General features: G+C 34.8%; 1 non-coding gene across 1 annotated transcript; it reads left to right on the top strand.

The window, feature by feature from the left end:
- Positions 1-6502: 6502 nt before the first annotated feature.
- Positions 6503-6584, top strand: Trnas-aga (transfer RNA serine (anticodon AGA)). Its single transcript has one exon. It is a non-coding gene; the product is annotated as a tRNA-Ser (tRNA).
- The last annotated feature ends 17112 nt before the right edge of the window (positions 6585-23696 follow it).

Here is a 23696-nt window from a genome sequence, read left to right on the forward strand (position 1 = left end):
ACAACAACAACAACATGTGTGATTATGTATATATCTTCTTCAGATACTCTGTGTCATACTATCAAAATTATCCTCATAAGATTCATAATAATAAAATAAACACTATTGCAATCTTAGTAAAAACCAACTTAGCCGTTATGCTAATGATTTTATGTTCAGTATGCGTGTACATTTCAATATTATATAACAACAAGTGTTCACAAATACCTATGTTTAATAAATATTTAAAACATGAGAACCAATAAAGGTATTGCATTTTAATAGACTAGTTTTACCGTGTGTGTACATTCATATAAAATCTTTTGAAAATCACACTTGAGATAATGTCTTTAGGTTTTGCTATTTCTAATCGATTTAAACACCATAAAACCACCGTATTTTCTCTTACATTCTAAATTTTCTTACATTTCCTTTTTAAGCCAAAATATTTATGTTTTCATGATTCTAAATTTTCGGACATACGGATTTTCGTACAGTCAGTTAAACAGCGCTATTTTATCAGATTTTTGCCCTGTTTTTGCTTATCGGATGACCCTTCAATCATGCATTTTTACAACCGGATTAAAGTAATAAAACAGAATCATGCCTAAGGGCAATCGACCATTACATTTGCGTACTTGGGTAAATTACCTTGTAAACCTCTAATAAGCAATGGTTCCTTCCAACAGCGTTTGAAATGATATCGTATTAAGAAAGCCAAACGTTTATTGTTTTTACTTTTTATATTTTATTAAAGTTGATTGCAAAGCTGTTAAGTTGTATTTTTAAAGTAAAGAACGAAGGGAACAACACAATAAAATTATGTACATTGATGTATTATTTCTACTTCAATTAAATAATTGACAAACAAACATAACACACTTTTCTCTAAATATTTTTTGTATTTAAATTTTCCAACACGAAAAACAATATCTTTAAGTGACCGGAAACTTATAATTATTACGGCATATAGTAAAAGCAGAGTTGTCTGAACCATAAGTAAAATAAAAAATAAAAAATGACACAGCTTATTTTTCCCTCAAGTGTTAATGATAATATGGATAAACAATTAAAAATACATAAAGTCAATTGTGTTGATTACTCGTTATTGAAATATTGCAATGCCAATTATAAGACATCTGATTAAAAACAAAATGTATGGTGGAATACCTAATCTGGAAATACAAACTAATGATACTATTAATGCAACAACAACAATCACATCTTTTCAAGCGCAATCAGAAAACTGCTACAGCTTTGTATTAACAAACATAAATATGTTTGTGCTTATAGATTTAGATAAACTTCAAATCTTTAAGCGTGCTATGAATTGAATATAATTTATATTTAAAAGTTTTGCTACTCTGTTGATAACTAGCAACAGCAATAAGGAAGATACAATTTTTTATCATCTAATTTTATTTATATTTCATTGTTTATTTGTTTATGATCACAAGGATTGTTTGGATAACAGAGTGTGTCTAGATATACCGGTACCCTTATCAATATTTTTATGAATTGCAATAAAGCGTAGAAATTAAACAGGCCCTAATTCAGACACCATTTTTATCGGAATGCGATTATAGTTTCAATAGCAACTCGTAACGCTTTTTGGATTGAATGTGTAATGAATACTTTTAGCGACAAATTGACTTGGTCAAATACTGCATCTTAAACGGATAAATAAAATTGAAACCATTTATTTTCAATATTATCAACATTATTATTTAGTTATTAATACATTAAGCAGCAAACTCTATTAATCAAAAAGATTTGATATAACATCCGAATTCACTGCAAAAATGAGCTGAGCGATAGGTTTTACGGTTGTTGAAATTGTTCATGATGATAACGATGATGACGATGACGACGATGATGACGATGACGACGACGAGGAGGAGAACAACGACGATAACAATGACGATGATGATGATGATGACACTGATGATGATGATCACGACGATGACGACCATAACGATGTTGTTGGTGATAGTGACGATAATGCTGCTGCTGTTGCTGATGACGATGCTGCTGCTGATGATGCGGTGGAGGCGGAGGAGCAGGACGAGGACGAGGGCGACGACGACGACGACGATGATGATGTTGATGATGATGACGATGATGATGATGATGACGATGATGATGATGATGATGATGATGATGATGATGATGATGATGATGATGATGATGATGATGATGATGATGATGATGATGATGATGATGATGATGATGAGATGATGATGATGTTGATGATGCTGATAACGATGAAAACGATGATGTTGATGAAAATAACGATACTGTAAGTAGTAAATTAACTTATTAATTGTTATTATAATACACAAGCACATGCTAATGGATCTGTATCCGCAAGGCGGTCAAATGAAAACTCACTTGGTATAAATATGAAAAATTGAATCAAAATATCATAATGCGGAGTGTTAAAATGTGTTCAAATCTAGCGAAATTGTTGCAGTACTTTTCTACCGAAACCAATGCTTAGCCCAGTTATTTTAAAAATAATTTAAAAATACCACGATACACGTCAATTGGCTAACAAATACACTTGTAAGTTTTACCTCACTCAAAAACAGTATTTATTGAAGACAGAGCGTCAACAATGTCCGAGTTTCATCAACGTAGCTTAAGTACCTAAAGTACTTTTCCGTTTGATTTATCGCAGGATCCTGGGTCCGCACCCACAGCCTTTTAAAGTGTCTGCATTAAAAAATATAATAATTGTTGTTTGTAATAATCTTTGACAGCTCATAAAAACATGTAAATCCTCAATTCGTAGAGTTTCAGTATGATTTCATTTATATAAAAAATAAAGACGGTTAACATATTTTATACACACATATATTAGTAGCTATACGCCGTATAACATAGGACATAATGTATATTATAAATCAAAGCGCTGAAGGCACCGAAGTTGTTCGCTGTTGTCGTCCTTGATTAGCTTGTTCGCATTGCATATGCTTATCATTGTGCACAGGCTAATCTTATTTGACGTGCATTAAGCCCCGTTTTCCATGAAAGCAGCCAATATGTGCATATTTTAATGATAAACACTAGACTGGCCAATGGCGTTTACAAGCTGGTATATACATTCACTGCTAGGGAGAATTATTTGTCGTCTGCTGCAGACAGGCAGTGGTAATCGTTCCTAGCAGAGTAAGTTGTGGTTCTTGCCGTACTTAAGTCTTCTAAGCACCTACTGATATGCATTTATTACCCATTCTCTTGAAACGCCGACTAATAAAGTGCGATAAACCGCCTTTAAGCGCTTGGCACATTAACAAATAAGAACATTCCACACCTAACCGAGAACCGACGTCTTTAATCGCGAAACTATTACCAGAAATTGAATACCGCCAAAAACAACAATGAGCTCACTTCGATTAAAAATAAACACACTATATTCATTGTGTCCTAAGCAATCTAACATATAACCGAAAATACCAGCGAATACAGTATTATATATATCATCGGTTTTATATATCGCCTCAGACATGCGAGAGCGCCACGATGAGTGAAGAGTGTGTGTATCAGAGTTTGTTTACAGGTCCTAATGGCCTCTTCACGAGATTTGTGTAGCCCGACCTGAATGATGAATGAAATGGATGTAGTAACAATTATATGAACACGATATATCCGTACCAATATCCATGCGAGCACATACTAATAATAATTAATTTTTTAATCGCCATTAGCTTGAAAATAAACGTAAATAGATACAACAAAGACCAATTCGGAGACTGTAACATTTAAAATTACCTCCCCTGCAATAGAAAATATAAATGGAGACTCGCATTCTATGGAATATCAAAATCTCAATATATCTTTCTCCGATTTTTTTTTCTGGTAAAAATCATCTTAAATTTAGCTGTATATTCGTATGTAATTAATTAAACAACAACAACAACAACAACAACCTTTATTAGCATATAAGCATAATACAATGCTTTTTTGCCACAAAACAGAAAGTTACGCAGTGTGTGTGTTTAACAAACATTGATTCAATATTCAATAAGAGAAGTTTACAAAAAACAGTAGTACGTACAGCAGTAATCAATATAATTATATCATCAACTGTAATACGAGGAAAATGTAGAATTATTTTAATTATACAAACATATTCAATGAAAAAAATAAAATAAAAAATAACATGGCTATGTCTTGAAGAAGTTAACAATTATAACTGATTGTCTATATTATTACGCATTTCATTAGCATTGAAAATATATTTAGCAAGGCTTATTATGTCTCTTTTATTTGCTGACTGCATTAGAAAGTCAAATTTATTGAACGTTGGCCACCTTTGAAAATATGATTTTAAATGTTTCTTTCTAATTTCTCTATATAAAGGACAAACAAGTAGAAAGTGATACTCGTTTTCTATAGCGTGTCCGTTGCAAAACTTACATTTTCTATTATCTCGTAGTATGTTATTATAACGACCTCTTTCGATTTCTAATCTATGTGACGATAATCGAAATCGTGTAAGTGATGTTTTGTATTTCTTATTTGTTATAAAGTCAAGATATGGTTCTAACTCAAAAGTGTTTTTAAATCTACAATAGCTCATGAGTCTAGGGGAATTATTTATTTCACTATACCAGCTTTGTTTGTAATTATCTAATAAACGTTGTTTAATTGTATTGTAGATGAATGTTTGATCGGTTTGATTTATGATAGTTGTTTGATCCGCCCATATATTGCGTAACCCAAGCTCGTCAAGAGTGTTTCTTATGTGTGACGCCCAATTTCGATGGTTGTATGTGATATTTTGTTGTGCATCGTTAAATATCACAGAGTATATTGTTTTTGTGATACTGTTATCACTTGATTTAAGTATTTTTAACCAATAGCGGAATATTTGTAATTTGCGTATTATGTATAGCGGGTATCGTCCTAATTCTCCGTACATACCAGCTAGATTTGTAGATTTGTTTACTTTTAAGATTTTTCGAAGTAGTTTTGTATGTATTATTTCGATTTCTTTACCTTTCGTAAATCCCCATACTTCTGCTGAATAGTGTAGGGCTGGGGTGACTAGTTTATCAAATAGGTTTAATTTTTCGCGTGTTGAGAATTCGTATTGATTAATAATAGTGAAAAGTTTATGTAGAGATCTATTTCCACGTTCTGCTAGTGTTTGGGCTGTTTTATACCAGTTACCATTCTTAAATAGTGTTATACCTAAGTACTTGAAAGATGTCACTATTTCTAATAATTCCCCGTAGAGGTAAAAGTTATAATTTGTATGGCGATTACTTTTTTCAAAGATCAAGACCTTTGTTTTACGTGTATTAATTTTAAGTTGAGATACTATGCAGTAATTTTCAATGTCATTCAACATTGATTGTAATGATGTTGGTGATGTCGAAAATAGAACTTGATCATCTGCGTATGATAACAAGAAAAACTTAATGTCGTTAATCGTTATAATTCCTTCTGTGTTTGAGTTTATGTTCTCTACCATATCATTGACGAACATTAAAAAAAGTATGCTTGAACACGGGTCTCCTTGTTTTACTCCTGTATTAGATATTATATGATCGGATATTTGTGATTTCATTTTAACGGCTGCCTTAACAGAAGTATACATAGCTCGAAACGCGGATACAAATTTGGTACTAATTTTTTGCGATATCAGTTTTTGCCATAATAGTGCACGGTTTATGCTATTAAACAAGAGTTATGAAAAGGCATCGCAAAAATATCGCGTTTTACTTGAATAAGTTACCTTAAGCCTATCGGAATATCAAAAATACGTATATAATCAAAACGCGTTCCTTGCATAAGTGATAATAAAGCGCGTGCCCGTGCCACTCGTCCTCCAAATACTTACTAAATATAGTACAACGTATGTACAATCATTGCGACTAACTCAAACCTCAGTAAATAAGTAACCAGGATAAATATACGTTTTGGTAATTAAGGTATAAAACATACATATAAAAATTTACATGTTCCCTGTCTGCCGAACCCGATCCATGGACTATAGCCACAAGAGGTTCCTATGTACCTATGTAGCCGGATTGCGCCCTCGGAGCGCCCAACACCGACACAGATCACGCTACTCTCCGGTCAAACACAATACTACATAGGACTGCTGCCTTTGTCACCATATTATCAGAATCATTAACGTGCAAAATGGAAACTTTCAACTGTCCTTTCACTTCATACATAAGCCTAATTATGATCGTTTATCGGAGTAACGGTGATTTCGATATCCGAGCCTTAAGGTAGCGCACCTCTAATGATTTCCCGCGATTTATTTTACGATCATTGCCGATCTTCAATGATCGCTTATTTCCGAGAGATGCATTTTATTTTTTTAAACTTCGAATTTTGATATATGTTTAACTTATTCATTTAGAATACATTATTTTCACTATAAATATTGACTTTGATCCAATTAGCATCTGAAAAATACGACTTCGCGATTTCTTCAAAGATCGAGCGAGCCTTTTTACCTGTTTACTTATATATATCTAATTTAAGGTAACACAGATGTGATGTTGTCGTGGCCGAGTGGGTAAGGCGATGGATTAGAAATCTTTTGGGATTTTCCCGCGCAGGTTCGATTCCTGCCGACATCGCATACTTTTTGCGACGCGTTTTATTTCTTTTCTAACGTAATTTGATTTAATATAGCACATAAGCTATGTTTATTGTTAAATATGTTGAAAATTGTATGCACATCCTTCAATTTTAAAATTAAAACAACGTTATGGCTAAATTGATTAATTTACTGCTGAAAATACGAATGATGCATGTTGCATTTTTATTTTTATTTCAAAAAGAAAACGGTAAATCTGTCTATTTTTTTGGTATTTTTGCTGTATATAGTGTTTCTATAAAAACTAAGTTTAAAATATAACTTAAATGATACTATTTTGAATTTTATGACACTTTGTTTTTAACCGAACCAATTTTTACTTGGCTGAAATCACTTACATTTCATGGCGCTATTCCATAGATTAACATTTGCAAAAAATAAATGTCTGTAAAATAATACTTATTTCATCTTGTGTAAACTTTAAACACCTTTACTGCATCTGTACACACCAACTGCATGCCCATATTTGGAAATTTGAATGAATTATGGAACATTTATATACCCCAGGGGTGAAAATAAACTGGACAAAAGCCGAGCGTGAGGGTGGTTTTGAAAAAATCGGTTCATTTTTTTTTAAGCATGGAAAGCCTACCTACAAATTTGCATGTAGTTTAGTGAAATGATGCTGATTAAAAAAATAATTAATTTTATTATATTTGGATATGTGCCAATTAGAGGTGCGCAAGCTTAAAAAGGTAGAATCACCGAAATTCCCATTCTTACACGTTGTAGCATGGATCGGGTACTGAACACGATACACGTGTGTATTAGCACCCTACTGTAGTCCCGGCGGGGTGCTCGTTATCAACTGCATCAATACACCGGACAGCAACCAGGGGAATATCATATGAAAAAAGAACTATCATGCATGTTTGATGTGTTAAAGTGTGTCACAAAATTTCCCTAACTGCCGATGTCGGCTATAATTTCGGTATAAACATGCAAAGAAATTAACATATATATAATGTTATTGCCGGTATGTTATTGGACATTTTGTATGTCAAATGTTCATTATTTGTATTAAAATTAAGACGATGCTTATTTGCCAGAAAGCGTTTATTTCAAATTCAAAACAAGCAATAATCATACACACTGGGGGCTGACGAGGTCAAAGCGTAGTCCGTTTCGCTACGACGTCGAGTATATGTTTTACTACGAAAACATTGTTTAAATACACATGACATCGAGAACGGATAAGTCGAAAATTGTGTTTAAAACATGTAAGATTATGATTTTGTAATAACAAAACTCTGAATTTAAGCACAATGTCATTTCATAGGTCTGTTACATCAAATTATAATCCAAGATGTGTCTGGTTTATGCGGTTAAACATGAAATAGACCGCTGATTTATCAAACCGAAGTCAAGTTTCACTTTAAAAAAATGCAATTAAGGTTTACAACTGTGTTTAATTGACACAATTTTACAATTTCCATATTGATCTATGTATTGTTAAGCCACTGGGGTGTTTAGAAATGTGTAGGGTGACCCAGTTATCAGAAATAAAGGCTACATATTATTATAAGGCATGATCATGTCTCTGACAGCATACGTATATGCCTCGCTACGACAACGCTTTCGCGTGCATGCGTTTCTCACAGAAGACGTATTGGTTATCTCTCAAAGGCAAAATAAAGAGGAAAAAAAATTAATACAGAGTCATGGAGTGGCTGGATGTTTCCTTTGAGACAGAGGTAGTAACAACGGCACAACATGATCCGAAGCGCACAGTCGACATGGTAATGCACATTTTTATGATATAATTACATTCACGACTAGGCCAAAGGAAACGATTAAAATCGAAAATCCATATATAAGATGACAGTTGAGAGTCGAGAACCTAATGTCGTCGGTCTCAATAAAAATGACGCATCTTCACCTTTTGACAATCCCTTATACGTTCATTTTGATAGAGACCGACGATAGGTTTTCAGCATACGGTACTCTTTATCAAATGACATTCGATTCTCGTTATTCCCAACTCGCTTATCTCGAAACTCTGCTTATGTCAAAGTAAATCCCATGTTCCAACTTCGATCATTATTTATCTCATACGGATTTTGATTTTTACATTGTATATATCAAAGCGATTTTCTTGAAAATCGGTAATCGTCAACTAATTTTGAGGTGAATTTCATGTTCGTATACATGATTGTACCTGTAAAATCCACACCTGTAACAGCCGTAAGGTGTGGAAAGTAGGACCCCAATGGCACAAATCCGCAATTGCATAATCAATATATTGTTGTAAAGTTGTGGCAGTGGGTTTCTGTCACAGGTTATTGTTAACTGCGTACATGACGGCCGGTAAATTTACTTCGTGTTACAATGCGGTTAAGGCCCAGTCTCACTATGATGCCGGCGGAGCCCCAGTGCGTGATCAGGCATCTACCGGGATGAACCGGGGCCCTACCGGGATGAACCGGTGCTCCACCGGGATAAACCGTGGACGACCGGGGACAACCGGTGCTCCACCGGGAAAGTATTAAAATGTTTAATACCTCCGGGATGAACCGGGAGTCACCGGGTAGGACCGGCAACGACCTGCGTGGCACCTGGAACAACCGGGACTGTACCGGGAACAACCGGGACGGCACCTTAGCTCCATCGGGGCCCAAAACCACCCCGGCAGAGCTACGGCAACGCCCCGGTGAATGCCGGCAGAGTCCCTTTATAGCTACGTTACATAAGTAAACCGGTGCTCTGACGGTCCCGGTTGTTCCCGATGCAGTCCCGGTTGTTTCCAGTGCCAAGCCGGTTATTGCCGGTCCTTCCCGGTAACTCCTGGTTCATCCCGGAGGTATTAAACATTTGAATACTTTCCCGGAGGAGCCCCGGTTGTCCCCGGTTAAACCGGGGCGTTGCCGCAGCTCTGCCGGGGTCTGATGCCGGTATAACCCCGGTGAGTGCCGGCGTAGTGACGGTATACCGGGGCTCTGCCGGGACTCTGCAGGCTTTCACCGGGTTCAACCTTTTTTCGTTTGGATGTGCATGCGCACAGTGAAGCACGGCATCTTTTGCACTGGGAAATGGCAGTCTGCAGTAACTGAAAACTGCATGTGATATGTCCAGAAATGGATACAGAAACTTCGTTGAGCAACCTATACATTATATTTGTACTTCGTTGCGCAACCAATACATACTCTGTGCGAAACCTTTACATAAAACGACTTGTAATTTCCTTCGAAACAAAGAATTTGCATAATTAAAATATATGTTCGTAACCTGTTTTGTACTTTAAAATGTGTAATGTACACTGAATCGAAGTAAAATGTAGTTTTATTTAATTTAAGTTACCGTAATAGGCTATTTTAACAGAATAACCACCTTATGCATTGCTTCAAATCAAAATATTTCGATTTTAGCTCAAAATAAACTTAAAGGTTGCAACTACGCGCATTTGTTATTAGTTTGTTATTGAAAATAAGTACCTACCATTACTGGATGTTCCGTTCTCTAATCCATAAACACCAGAAAATATGGAACTCGCCTGATTAAGTAGTGTATTTACACCATGTTTTCGTAGTAAAACATATACCCGACGTCGTAGCGAAACGGACTACGCTTTGACCTCGTCAGCCCCCAGTGATACATAATACCAAAATATAAAACTAACAAAATGCCAACACTCTCGCTTAACGCAACGTTCAGAAGCACGCGCACTTAACAAAATTATTGCAACTAATGCAAGCTGTAATTAATATGTGACTACTTGCTATACAGCCAGTATCATGCGAAAATTGATCTTATTTAATTGTGGTTCCCTCTTTGAATTTATGTTGCCTGTCGACTTTTAGAATAATGTGTCAGTAAGAAATGTATTGCTCGCTCTACAACCAGCATCATGCGAAAATGGATCTTATTTAATTGTACATCCCTCTTTGAACTTAAGTTGTCAGTCGACTTTTAGAATAATGTGTCAGTAATAAATGTTTTTCTTCAGTTTCACATGTTTTTTTAAAGAAAATTTAGTGAAAGATGCAAATGTGTCTTATTTATTTTTTTCCGTGTCTTCAATGTATCTTACTTATATGTGACTGCGTGCTTATTTTTTTTTTCAAGAAATGAAAGATGCAAATGTGTCTTATTTTAATTTTATCCATGTCTTAAATGTGGCTTATTTATATAAGATAAAATGATATACTGCCAGTGTCATGCAAAAAGGATCTTATTTCTTATTATCCACATTCACGCTTTGTTCTTTATTAGCACCGTCTTTAATTAGGCTATCTCTATTTAAAGTACAGATTACTGTGAACTTAATACTTGCGCAACGGTGATGTTGATCCATTATCGTTGTTAATTTAAAATGTAGACAACAAGTTAGCAATTAATGAAATCAGTTATTTTGGAAGTAAATCTATTTTTTTCTGTACAGTAGCCAGGTGGATGTGTATTGAGCGGCTAAGATAGGGATCACCACAACAGGTTTCTAATACACAGTATAGACTTCCCCTATTATTGTATTTGTTATTTACCTGATTGGCATAAATAAAGTGTTAAAGATCATTTCATGTGAAAAGCAGGATTTCTGACATAATTTCAATCGTTTTGCTTTTATACACAATTTCATGGAACAATGAATATATTGGCGCGATGGAACACAATTTATAAATCAAGCTGACAGTACAGTATCAGTTTTTAATTATGTGTAATTTAATTCGCATCTTTCCCTTAACTCGTTCAATGACACGTGAACTTATATCAATTATAAAACATCACGTGCATCATTAAATATTTTTTTTAATTATGAAAACATATTATATGTTCTACATGGTTTTGTTTAGTTTTTTTTACTCAACCAGAGAGACATTATAAAACATTGTTATATATAAAGCGCTTTACTTTTCTACATTACATAAAGATATATCGATTTTTTTGTTAAGTGTACGTGCTTGACATATTTATAAAAAGGCAGTGTTTATTTTTGTAATAAAATCCAAAATTGACATTTAATTTGATGAAATCCACATTGTTTAGCGGCCAAGCGCAGTATTCCGCTCTCGGCGGCCGATGGTGTATTGCAATATATACAATTAAAAGCTGGGTTTCTGACATAATTTCAATCGTTTTGTTGACGCGGAAGTGCTTTTTGGTGGCCAAAATACTATTGTTCCCATTATTTAAACCTAAATCAGTATTTTTTTACACTTGAAGGTTTGTACAGCGGGGATTTCGGTACCGGCGCGGGTTTATGTGCTTGTTAAGAATTACCGAAATCCCCGCTAAGAGGCAACATATGCTGATTTATGCTTTGATTAAACATTGATAACTAAATTGCAAAAGTGTAAAGCATATTGTAAATAAGGTAGTACGATATCATTTGTTTCATCAGATTTGTTTGGAAATACTTTCTGAAGACTTATTATTACTATGTCATGTTATATTTACATATACTTTTGTGTAACCAATGTTTTAAATGTACATTTTACCTTTTTTACATTCGTTTACACATTTTTCACATTAATAAACTATTTAATAATGGAAAAAATATTCTGATAAGAGTGTTTAAATGATTAACACTAATATGATTGTGTACAAATCAACATTAATGCAAAGCCAAAACCCAAACATAATGACATATAGACCCTTTAAGGCGTAATATGGGGGATTGGCGTAAACATGGGTGATTTCGGCTCTGGGCGTACGAATGTAGCAGTACCGAAATCCCCGCTAATTATTTTCCAAAAGAAGTAACCGAATGGGAGATAATACATGTCACTGGTTGCTAATGAAAAAAAAACACTTTAATAATTTTGTTGACACTTGAAGGTTTGTACAGCAGGATTTCGGTACCGGCGCGCGTTTAAGTTCTAGTGTAGAATTACCGAAATCCCCACTGAGAGGCAACTTAATGCTGTCAAGAGTGCTTAATAATTAAAATTAATATCATTTTTTTTGCACCTTAACATTCATGTGAAGTCAAAAACCATTCATACCGATGACCTATTGACCCTTTAAGGCGTAAATATGGGGATTTCGGTACTAGGCGGGCGAATGAAGAATTACCGAAATCCCCCTTTCATCATCGCACATTAGTGTAGCATAAATTTTAACACAATATATGTAGGGAAACTCATATGATTCGCGTAATGTGAAAATGATTATTATGCTATAATTCGACCACGAAACTTGACGTGACTTAATACCGGACATTATGGAATGGAGCTACGCTGGCCGTATATGACATAAGACCCATTTTCGCATATTATCTTATCAATGCTTATATGAATTTGATTGCTATAATATAATGCGTATTCGACACGGAATTATTGTCAAGGTTTTCATTTTGTCAATATTTATCATAGCAGGGGACATTGCTGACATCAATATGGATACTGTTTTCATTTTCTGTCGAGAAATGATATGACTTATTATCAAGATTATTTTATAGTACGGTAGCGTTCTCTACACAAGTGAGATTTATTTGTACTTGTAAATTGCTCTTATACTCACCATTCGGCTCGAATAAAAATGTTAGTCGCTTAAAAGTACAAATTCATCATATTGAGCACGATTATTATTATAATTATTATTATAATTATTATTATTATTATTATTATTATTATTATTATTATTATTATTATTATTATTATTATATAGCATTTAGAAACTTAAACCTTAAAAAAATCCCATTGGAAAAAAAATCCCATGGGAAAAAAATCCCATGGGCACAAAAATCCCATGGGAACAAAAATCCCATGGTTTTTTTTTTTAAACACGATTTAACGCGTTGAAATCGCGAGAATTGCTCATCATTTGTTAAAAGGTAGTGTTTCTGAAGGTTACATGAATAAATCTCTAAAAATCAGAAAAAAATCCCATGGGATTTTTTTCCCATAAAAAAATGGGATTTTTTTTCCATCAAAGAAAATTGAACGAAAATAAGCACAAATGCTTTAACAATGCTTAAAATCGATAACTAAGCACAAACGAACGTGTTTTATGTTTTTGAAAATCCCATGGGATTTTTTCTCCCATAAAAAAAGCTGGAGAAAAATCCCATGGGAGAAACCAAAATTCCCATGGGATAATGAAAATCCCATGGGAAAAACAAAAATCCCATGGAAACCACAACTTAACAAATAAAGTTCATAGTGAAGAAAACGCATTTTTCAAGCAAAAATAACCAATTATTAATCACAAGTTAGACTTTTATCTTATACTTTATCACAAATAAGCAAACTTTCAAGAAAAAGGGTACTTCAGTTTGCGAAATATCGGTTTCGCAAAGTTTTTCCGGTGACCGTTAATTTTGGACCTCATCTTGCAGGCATCTATCGGACAGTGGGACAAAAAGGGAGTCTTATTTGTTTTATGTTTGAAGCAAGGATTTTCAGGACGCGATTGGTTCCGTTCAAGCTTCACTATGGGTATACCCTTCAAGTTCACTCGTCTCACAAGAGATCTGGAACGATTCGAAGACCGAGTAAATACTTGGGTCCAAATTTCCCGATCTTGTGCTCCTTGACAAACGTATGCTTGATCCGATTCATCGTTCCCATCGCTGATTACGATGACCTCCTGGTATTGTACTTGAGGAGACACTTCATCGCAATCCATGCCCTCTGTCTCCTTTCTTGATCAGACTTCCCGTTGCACTTCCTCCTGAGATGGAATGGAACATGCTGGCTCATTTTCCAATAGTCTATTAGGACTCTGGAAATCTGAGTTCACCGGACCGCAGACTTCCTGTTGCACTTCCTCCTGTGATGGAATGGAACATGCTCGCTCATTTTCCTGAATACCTGAATACATTGGACTGCTTCCTCCAGGTTCCTGTTTTACAACCAACGGAAGAAAATTCCCGTCGTCAAACACTATCGGTATGTCCTCCGGTCGACACTTTTTTGTTGCCGGAACGATTTGTACCCTTGACCGGCCTGGAAGCGACGAACCAAGTGTGGACACCTTCCAGCTCCGTTTCGGGGAATCTACATCAGACATCCTAACATTTCAAAAGTATATCAACATGTACTTAACATACACCATGAAAAGTAAGTATCTTGCTAATGGCTACACGAGGGACATTTAAATGTTTTAATATTCTGTGCTTCTTCCTCAATTACTCCTACGCATCTTCCATGGAACCATTCGTCACACCAGTCGCACCCAATAATAAATCCTCCATCATCCGGCTGTCTACATAAACAATATAACATACCATAAACAATATAACATACTAGCGTCATTAGTAGTAGACTACTGTCCATTCAGCAATATTTGCCGAAGAAATGTTAACCAAACAGGAAGATTACTGTCCAAACATGGTTTCATTCTGTCATGATTTATTGTCATTTCTATTTTTCTACCTCTTACTTTAAACAAGTAGGCAAAAATGCATTTAATCACCAAGAAAGGACCCTCCCATTGTTTTTGCAATTTTACTTTGCCCTTTCTTAGATGAGTTATTGAGTACGTAAATTGCATCTCCTACATGTACCGCATAAGATTTTTTATGCAATTTAAGATCATAATCTCTCTTTCTCACTTCAAGCTTTTGTTTCAGCTGTGACCTAGCTAAAACATGAGTTTCCTGCATAGCTCCCTCCAGTTGCTTGACATAGTCATGACTGGAATTGAATGCTAATTTGGATGACGGAAATACCAATTCTGCTGGCGTGTACACTTTCCTACCCAGCATCATCATGTTAGGAGTATAACCAGTGCTTCTACAAACAGTTGACCTTAAGGCTCCTGCTAATTGTGGAAGCCAAATATCCCATGAAGATTGTATATTCCACACGTAACACCGTACAGCATCCATTAAAGTCCTTTTATACCTTTCTACTTGACCATTGGCCGAAGGACGGTTTGCAGTTATTTTTGTTTTATGTATGTGCAATAAGTTACATAATTCGTTAAACAATGAACTCTCAAAATTGGTGCCTCTGTCTGTCAAAATTTTAAAGGGAATACAAAATCTGCTGAAAAATTCATTGACAACAGCCCTTGCGGTTTCATCTGCCGTTTCTGATGGAAGAGGGATACACTCTACCCATTTTGTGAACTGATCTACAATCATCAAGCAGTACTCATTTTGCCTTTCAGTTTTGGGTCATGGGCCTAAAAAAGTCTAAATGAATTCTCTCCATAGGTACTCCTGAATGATAGGTAGTCATTTCACATTTAGCATGTATATTGATCTTTTTACATTGACTACAAATAGGACAACTTGCCACATATTTTTGTACATCCTTTTACATCCGGTGCCAAAACATATATAACTTTGATTTTACTTAATGTGCGATCCTCACCCTGATGACCAGCTAATGGCACATTATGACTTAACTGTAAAACATCTTCACGACAATTCCTTGGCACAACTAATTGAATTAGGTTTGTTTTGGGGTCTGTTCTCCATATAATGCCTTTGTCTATTGAAAAGCAATCTCGGTTTATCCAATAGAACTTTGCCGTTGAACTTGCAAGAAACAAATCCAGTGAAATTGTACTGATTGAAGATATTTTAACTGGGTATGCACTCTCAGATGTCATATTACTTACTGGAATAACATCGTCTATTTCCACTGAAAATTGTCCCAATTATTCTCAGCCTTAAGACAGTAATTACATCCCCCACAAGGTAAATTCTTAGCCTGAACTCCCAATTGATAAAAATCACAGGGAATTTCAGATTTAATACGAGATAATGCATCAGCATTGCCATTTTTTTTCCAGCGCGATGGATAATATACATTTCATACTGGCTTCATTCTTCTAACGAGCGAGCAATTTGCCCCTGAGGTTCCTTAAATCTAAGTAGCCACGTTAGACTATTATTATGATCGGTTCTAAGCGTGAATTTCCGTCCCAGTAAATATGTTCTGTATAACCGAGTAAATCTTACAATAGCTAAAGGTTATTTACGCGTTGTACAATACTTCCTCTGTTCTTTAGTAAGAGCAAAGGAACCATATGATATAACACGATTAATCCCTTCTTGAATTTGTGACAACACCGCTCCAATTGCTTGGTCGGACGCGTCGGTATCTAAAATAAATGGATCCACTGAGTTTGGCAATCCTAAAACGGATGAAGTTGTTAAAGCATGTTTAAGATCAGTAAATGCCTTACTTTGCTCTTTTCCCCAATGAAACTGACCTTTTCCTGTCAATTCCTACAAGGGTCTTGAGCGATGAGCATAATTAGGAATAAAGGTTCTATGGTAGTTCACCAATCCCCAAAAAAATTCAACATCTTTTAAGGATGTTGGTGTTGGCCATTTGATCACCGCCTTAATATCTGACTGAGATATTTCCAACCCTTCAGGTCCCACCAAACGCCCTAAAAACTCTACTTTGTTTTGAAACAGTACACATTTCTTAGGTTTAAGCTTTATATGGAACGACCTAAAGCGCTGAAATAAATCATTTAATATCTCTTAAGTGTTTTTCAAAAGTATTTGCCATGACCAAGATATCATCTAGGGATGCTAGAACAGTTTTCCAATTAAACCCTCTCAACACTAAATTAACTACCCTTGAATAAGTAGCGGATGCGTTACAAAAACCAAAACACATCCACTCAAACTGAAACAGACAATATTTAGTGATAAAAGCGGTCTTTTTTGTGTCGGATTCCTTAATTTTAATTTGCCGATATGCCGAATTTGCATCCAGTTTGGAAAACCATTTTTGACCAGAAAGTAAGTCAGTGAAATCCTCTACTAATGGTAAAGGATATATATCTTTTACAGTAACTTCATTTAAACCTCTGAAATCAACACACCAACGCACCGACCCATCAGGCTTTCGTACTAATACAGGGGCGGCAGCCCAATCTGAACAAGACGGTTCTATCACCCCTGCATCAAGCATTTTCTGTAAATGAGCCTCCTCTTTTTTAACAAAAGCCATAAGAGTGCGTCTTATTTTAGCTTTGACGGGTCTTGCATCACCTGTGTTAATTTCATGCTCAACAGCAGTAAAATCTCCCAAATCAAATTCATTTTTAGCAAAGACTTCCTGATATTCTATAAGTAATTCCCGCAATTGAGTTTTCTCATCCTTACTAAGCAATTCACTTGATATTTCAAATAAATCAGTGAGATGTTCAGGCAGTTCTTGTACACCTTCATTTCCCCTTTCCCTTAAATACATATTTGACTCTTCCACATCTTCAACTTTTTCAGCAGTACCAACACATTCATTTTTTTTCAACTTCATGTTATGAGGAGTTAAATTCATAACACTAATAATGGGTCCTTCGGAATTATTATGTACTGAACGAGGAATTAACAGTTTTTAGGCTCATTGGACATAACAGCGTTAGTGCCAATTTGATCATCAATATGACACTGCACTTTTGTTACAGTATTTGGCCTTATAAATGTATTTCTTGCAATGGTAATTTTTGCTATGATTGGTGTTTCCTTTATATTTGAATTAGTCATATTTAACTTTTCGGTACCAAATTTAATGACTGACTTTAGAACATCTATTTTTGCCTTGTATTTTGTTAAAAAATCAAGTCCAATCAACATCATATCCTCTATTGGAGCAACATAAACATTTTCACGTATTTGCAAATGCCCTAATTTCATGTCAACTAAACCGATCATACAACCTTTCATTTGTAAATTTCTTCAAGCATTATTTAGAATAATTTCCTGTAAAATGGGAATCGAGGGATTTAACTGCTGATTTAATATATCAGATATTAATGTAATTTGTGCTGCTGTGTCAATAACAGCTAGCACTTCCCTGTCCCCTATTTTCACTGGAATATGAAGCAGAAGATTTAACCTGATTTATTTGAATAACTGGCAAATTTGAGCCAGTTATTCTTCGTGGATCAAATGACACATTTTGGTCTGATATTCCTGAATCAGATGGCAAGTTTGGAAATGTTCTTATTTCTGGGTCAGGATTTAGCCCTCCGACTCCGATTCGCTCGTGTATAAATCATCCTCACAGCCAACCTGTTTTACTTAACTAGGTTTTTGTTTAGAATTAGGACAATCTGCCTTTAAGTGACCTTCTTGATTACAAAGGAAACATTTGGACTTTGAAGGTGACATACTCTTCCTTGGAGAAGGCGACCTTGACCTTAAAGAACCTTCTTGTGACATATGTCCGCGTCCGTTTCAAGTATAGCAAACAACTTTAGCTGGACTACTGACTCGAGAAATGGATGATTGAGACCTTTCCTTCCGAGTGGACATAACGGATAATTTATCCATAATGTTATCAAGTTTTTGCTCAAACTTGTCCAATTTCTGCTCAATTTTATCCGCTCTAATCTCCAATTTGTCGATTCGGGCTTCTTTGGGATTTACATTTCCAACAGATTGGACCTTAAAGCATTCTTCAGAAGGGTTTTTAGAAATAGATCTAGATCTACCAAACATAAGACCATGAGTGTGTACAGCCCATTTAACTTTATCAATAGCTTCTTCTATTGCTTTAGGCCGCGTGTTTGCTACATTGTCTCCTGCTTCCTTATCATTTAAACCATGACAAAAGCGTAGGACTACTTGTTCATTCATGTAATTGTCTGGTAAATGTCTGAAATCCTTAGTAGCTAATGTGAGAATCCTATCGGCTCAATCATCAATAGTTTCATTATTTGTTTGTGTCGCATTTGAGAATTTTATCATGGTAGTTTCCGGTAACTCCTTGTAACCGAAACGACGTTCAAACTTCTCAACTATATTGATAAAGCTTAGATTATCTCGTTTATCAGTAACCAATTCATAAAACTCACTGGCTTTACCAGTTAGACTCAAACAAAGGTAATCTTTCATTTCCTGAGGGTCCCATTCATTCAGAGTTGCATACCAGTCAAATTTGTGTAAAATGCTTGCCAGCTACTTTGACCATCATATGACAAAGATCTCGGCAATTGACCTAATGGACGACGGTTGGAATTGTTTACCAATCCAGATCTACTGGAATAATTCCTTCCTGCAGCTGTGGACTCGGCAGTGTAATAAGGCTCAGAGACTCTCTGTCCTGAAGAAACAGGCTGAGAGACCTCATTTTTTGTATTTGTAAATGACGGCATCCAATCTGGGGGCATCATAGGCAACCACGGCCACATTTTAGGATATGGGAATTGTTGCATAGGATTTCTTTGCAAATTATTCCAATAGGACATGGGAGCTGGATTTGGTATCTGTTGGTTCATTGCATACTGATGCGGCACAGGGGTACTACCATGATTAATTGTTGATGTCATGTTTGAAGGAGACGTAGGATGGTAGTGTTGATACTGTCCATTATTTGTCATAGAAGGAAATTGAGATAACCTATTAAAGTAACCTGCCCCAGACTCATATTGATCATGTGTTTCGGATTTTTCCACGAGGTTTCGAGAATAACGTGCAGCTGCCAGTTTACTATCGTACCGATGAGTGGTTTTTTACTGCAAATTTATCTCTGCCTTATCTATTACATCAGTTTTTTTATCTGTTCCCTTTCACTCATTTTAGGCCTTACATCTAATCCTGTCATTAATTGGTTTACAGGGCTGTTTATTTGTTCCCTTTCATCTATTTTAGGCCTTAAATCTAATGCTGTCATTGATTGGGTAACAGGATTGTCAACATCACTATTTGTTCCCCTGAAATGGGGAATAGCCATCAATTGTGATTTAGTTATACGTGATTTAGTTATACACCCCTGTAGAGGCCTAAATGTGCTTTGCAACTTAAACTATTACAAATGCCTAAAACTGAAAATGTGCAGGTGTTAAATACTTTGTTCTTAGAAGTACTTGTGTAACTTCTTAATGTGTAACTCGTGTAACTACTTACATTAATAGCACTAGCTATCACACTGTCGTAAATACGATAAAATACTTAGTTGTAAGTAAGTAAATTAAAGTACTTCCGATAGTAGTACGTGTATTCGCCGTTATTTCAATTATGCAATTGACGAATAATAAACATAAAAGAAATTATATGGAAATAAACCGTGCTCATTCAATACCTGTTTTCTACCTTCTTAAATGGTATATTTTAACCCTAGCACTGATTTTTACAACACAAATTATTTCTAAACATCAAACCGGCCGCGTCGACGGACACAAAATACAAAAAATATAATGCAATAACACCAAATGCAATCAAAGTTTGCTAATAGTGTGCTATTTGCACACAAATAATGATCAATTGTTTGTTATTTACAACATACAGAAGTACAAAAACAGAAAAATCAAACCAAGATGGCGGACCATTTTCCGCGGAAGGTTCAATTATTGCTACTACAAAAAAATGAAAAAAAAAATAAAAAAAAATAAATTACTCGCAGCGCGGTCTCACACCTCACAGTTCTGGGTTACACATCACTAATTACCACAACAGCGTTTATGAGAGACTACGGGTTCCGACGACTGTACCAAATATACTGTTCCTTGTAGTTTCAGGGAGGATATCTCGCCAAGAGTATACGTAAATAATCATGCTTGTTTCTAATGTATATGTTAAGAGAAGGGCTTACCTTTTGTAAACGATAATATCGGTTGATAAAAACAACCATGAAAAGTTTTTTATTATAAGGAACAATACTCGCAAGTTAGGAGTTTGAACGTTACAAATGTACGATCATGCCTTCGGATCATTATAATATTAAATATTGAACTGGTTTCTTATATTGCATACAAGTGTGCACGTAAAATTGTTGTGAGTTTTGGAATTTTGCATAAATGGAAATCAATCCTTAAACAGAAGGCGTGGAGAATTTTTAACTTATTGAACTTATTGTTTCTTGATTATTTTCACTTTTCATATCCAAAGTCAGATTGAACATAATAGCTGTTTCGATAAAATATCGCTTTCTATATTTGTATAATTTACCATTATATGAAAGATTATAAAAAAAAATAAAAAAAGGTTCTCATCGTCTATGTCTTTAGTCTTGCAAGTTTCGCAACGTAAAAGAATTATGTTTGTTTTCCTAAATCGCGTGACAAAATTTCAATTTTTGATAATAAAATAATTTTTTTTTTTATTGCTTTGCAATGCTAATTAACTTACGGTTCTACACATAAAGAGTCTTACAGAACTATTAAAAGAAAAAGTACCAGCACGTAACCTACGATCTACCGTCTCGTATGACGGATGTTATGATGTGAAACGCACAAAGAGAAAAACTTTCATTGACAGGAGTTTCGGAGTTGTTGGTCCGAAACTGTGGAATGACCTTCCATTAAGCATCCGGACTTCCGCATCAATAAACATATTCAAAAGGAATTTGAAAACATTTCTCTTCAGAGACTTTTACACCCTATTTTAATTTGAATACCTGTGATTAAAAAAAAAATCGAGACTCAGTTGTACGGGCTTATTTGTCACTAGAACTCATAGGACCAAGCAATTAAAGAATTGGTCGGGCTTCTTTGCTCGAAAAGGAAATTTATTGTACAAGTGACTGGTAACCAAGAATCATTAGGGCTTCTTTGCTCAATGATTGGATTACATCACAACCAGCTGTCTTTTAGTCATGCTAAGGCCTTCTAGTTGTGTCTTATAGTCACACTGTCATTTTAACCTTCAAGTTGTGTCTTGTAGTCACACTTGGTCAGTCTATTTGTGACTTGTAGTAACGATAGTTCAAATAAGGTTAAAACCCAATAGGAGTGTCCTTAAGTATGACAGGTGACCGGTAGCTGTGGGATCAGACAGCCAGAGTGCAGAAATATCCTTTAACGTATCCTTTAAGTAAATGAAAAACAGTGTCTTTATGTTGCCAAATATTTGCTCATATTATCATTATAATTATTGTCTTAACTCTAGTTATATCAATTTATTACATAATATTTTACTTTAACTTTGTTTTAATAGTGTAGCCGGTATTGTTTTATTGCTTAAGTTCCTTAAAACATTATTATTTATATCACACATTTAAAGATCATTAATCCTTTAATTAATGCTGCATAATATTATCAATACCGCTTATTTTTTATCAATTTTATGTACATATATATGTTTTGTACAACGACATTGAATATAATTATATAAATAGGCGTTTCATCAAATTAGCATGTTTCAAGTTTCTTTGTTACCTGTGTATAAGTTGAACCCATTGTGTAGTAGTTTCAACTACTATCTTTATAGATCAAATCTAATCGTTGATCTATCTAGTTCTTGCGGAGCTCCTTGTGATAATGCGTGGCATTACTTTCTTGAATGTTTGAATTTGCACACATAAGATGATTAACTATAAGCAAATTGAACCATAACCTTAATCTTATTTTTTTGCTACGTAGTGAACCCAACATGTCTTTGGATATTAATGAAATGGTGTTCAGAACGGTACAGACATTTATAGCAGATTCAAAAAGGTTTCAAATTTTGTATGCAAATGTCAATAACATACATACAGTTGCAGATGACTATTCTTAATAACTTAACAAGTGTTTACCTACTTTCATGTTTATTAATCTTTGTATCTGTTATACTAACTGATTGTGTTGTTGAACTGTAAGTATTGTATTTTAGCAATTTATGTTGTATATAACTATATGGGAGAGGTCCAGATAGTGTTGAAAAAACGTGTAATATTTTATGCAAAAAATAAGTTAAAACTAACTCACCCAATTATTCACACAATATGACGTCTGGTCTTTCATATCTAACCTGTTACCTGTTCACAAATATGACTTCATGTCGAGTTACCAGTGTAATGAATTATCACCATAAGATAATAAACATCATTCACGTTAGCAAGTGCATCATTTCCTAAATATCAGTTGAAGTGCTATTAAAGATGGCATTGATTAAATATATACATTATATGATTGATGATTCAAGTGCATAATTTAAGTGTTTCAAGAGATCTTGCTGGCTAACGTATTTGCCTAAAATGTATGTCCGCAAACGTCGTAACCATGTTTTATGATGACGCGATTAAAACTATTTTATTTAAAGGGTGAGCTAGATCAATTTGGCTATTTGTGTAGTTCAATGTCTACACTTTATAAGTGTTTCAGATAATCAAGCTAGTTATCGAATTAGGTGCAGATTTTATTAACGCAAACATTGCCACCAAGTTTGATGATGATAGGATTAATATAATTTCAGTAATAGGACGAAGATGGTCAATATTTCCGATTTGTTTTCTATGCCAAAATTAAGAAGTGCTTCAGA

The sequence above is a fragment of the Dreissena polymorpha genome, chromosome 5 (assembly GCF_020536995.1).
Source record: "Dreissena polymorpha isolate Duluth1 chromosome 5, UMN_Dpol_1.0, whole genome shotgun sequence".
NCBI classification, from domain to species: Eukaryota; Metazoa; Mollusca; class Bivalvia; order Myida; family Dreissenidae; genus Dreissena; species Dreissena polymorpha.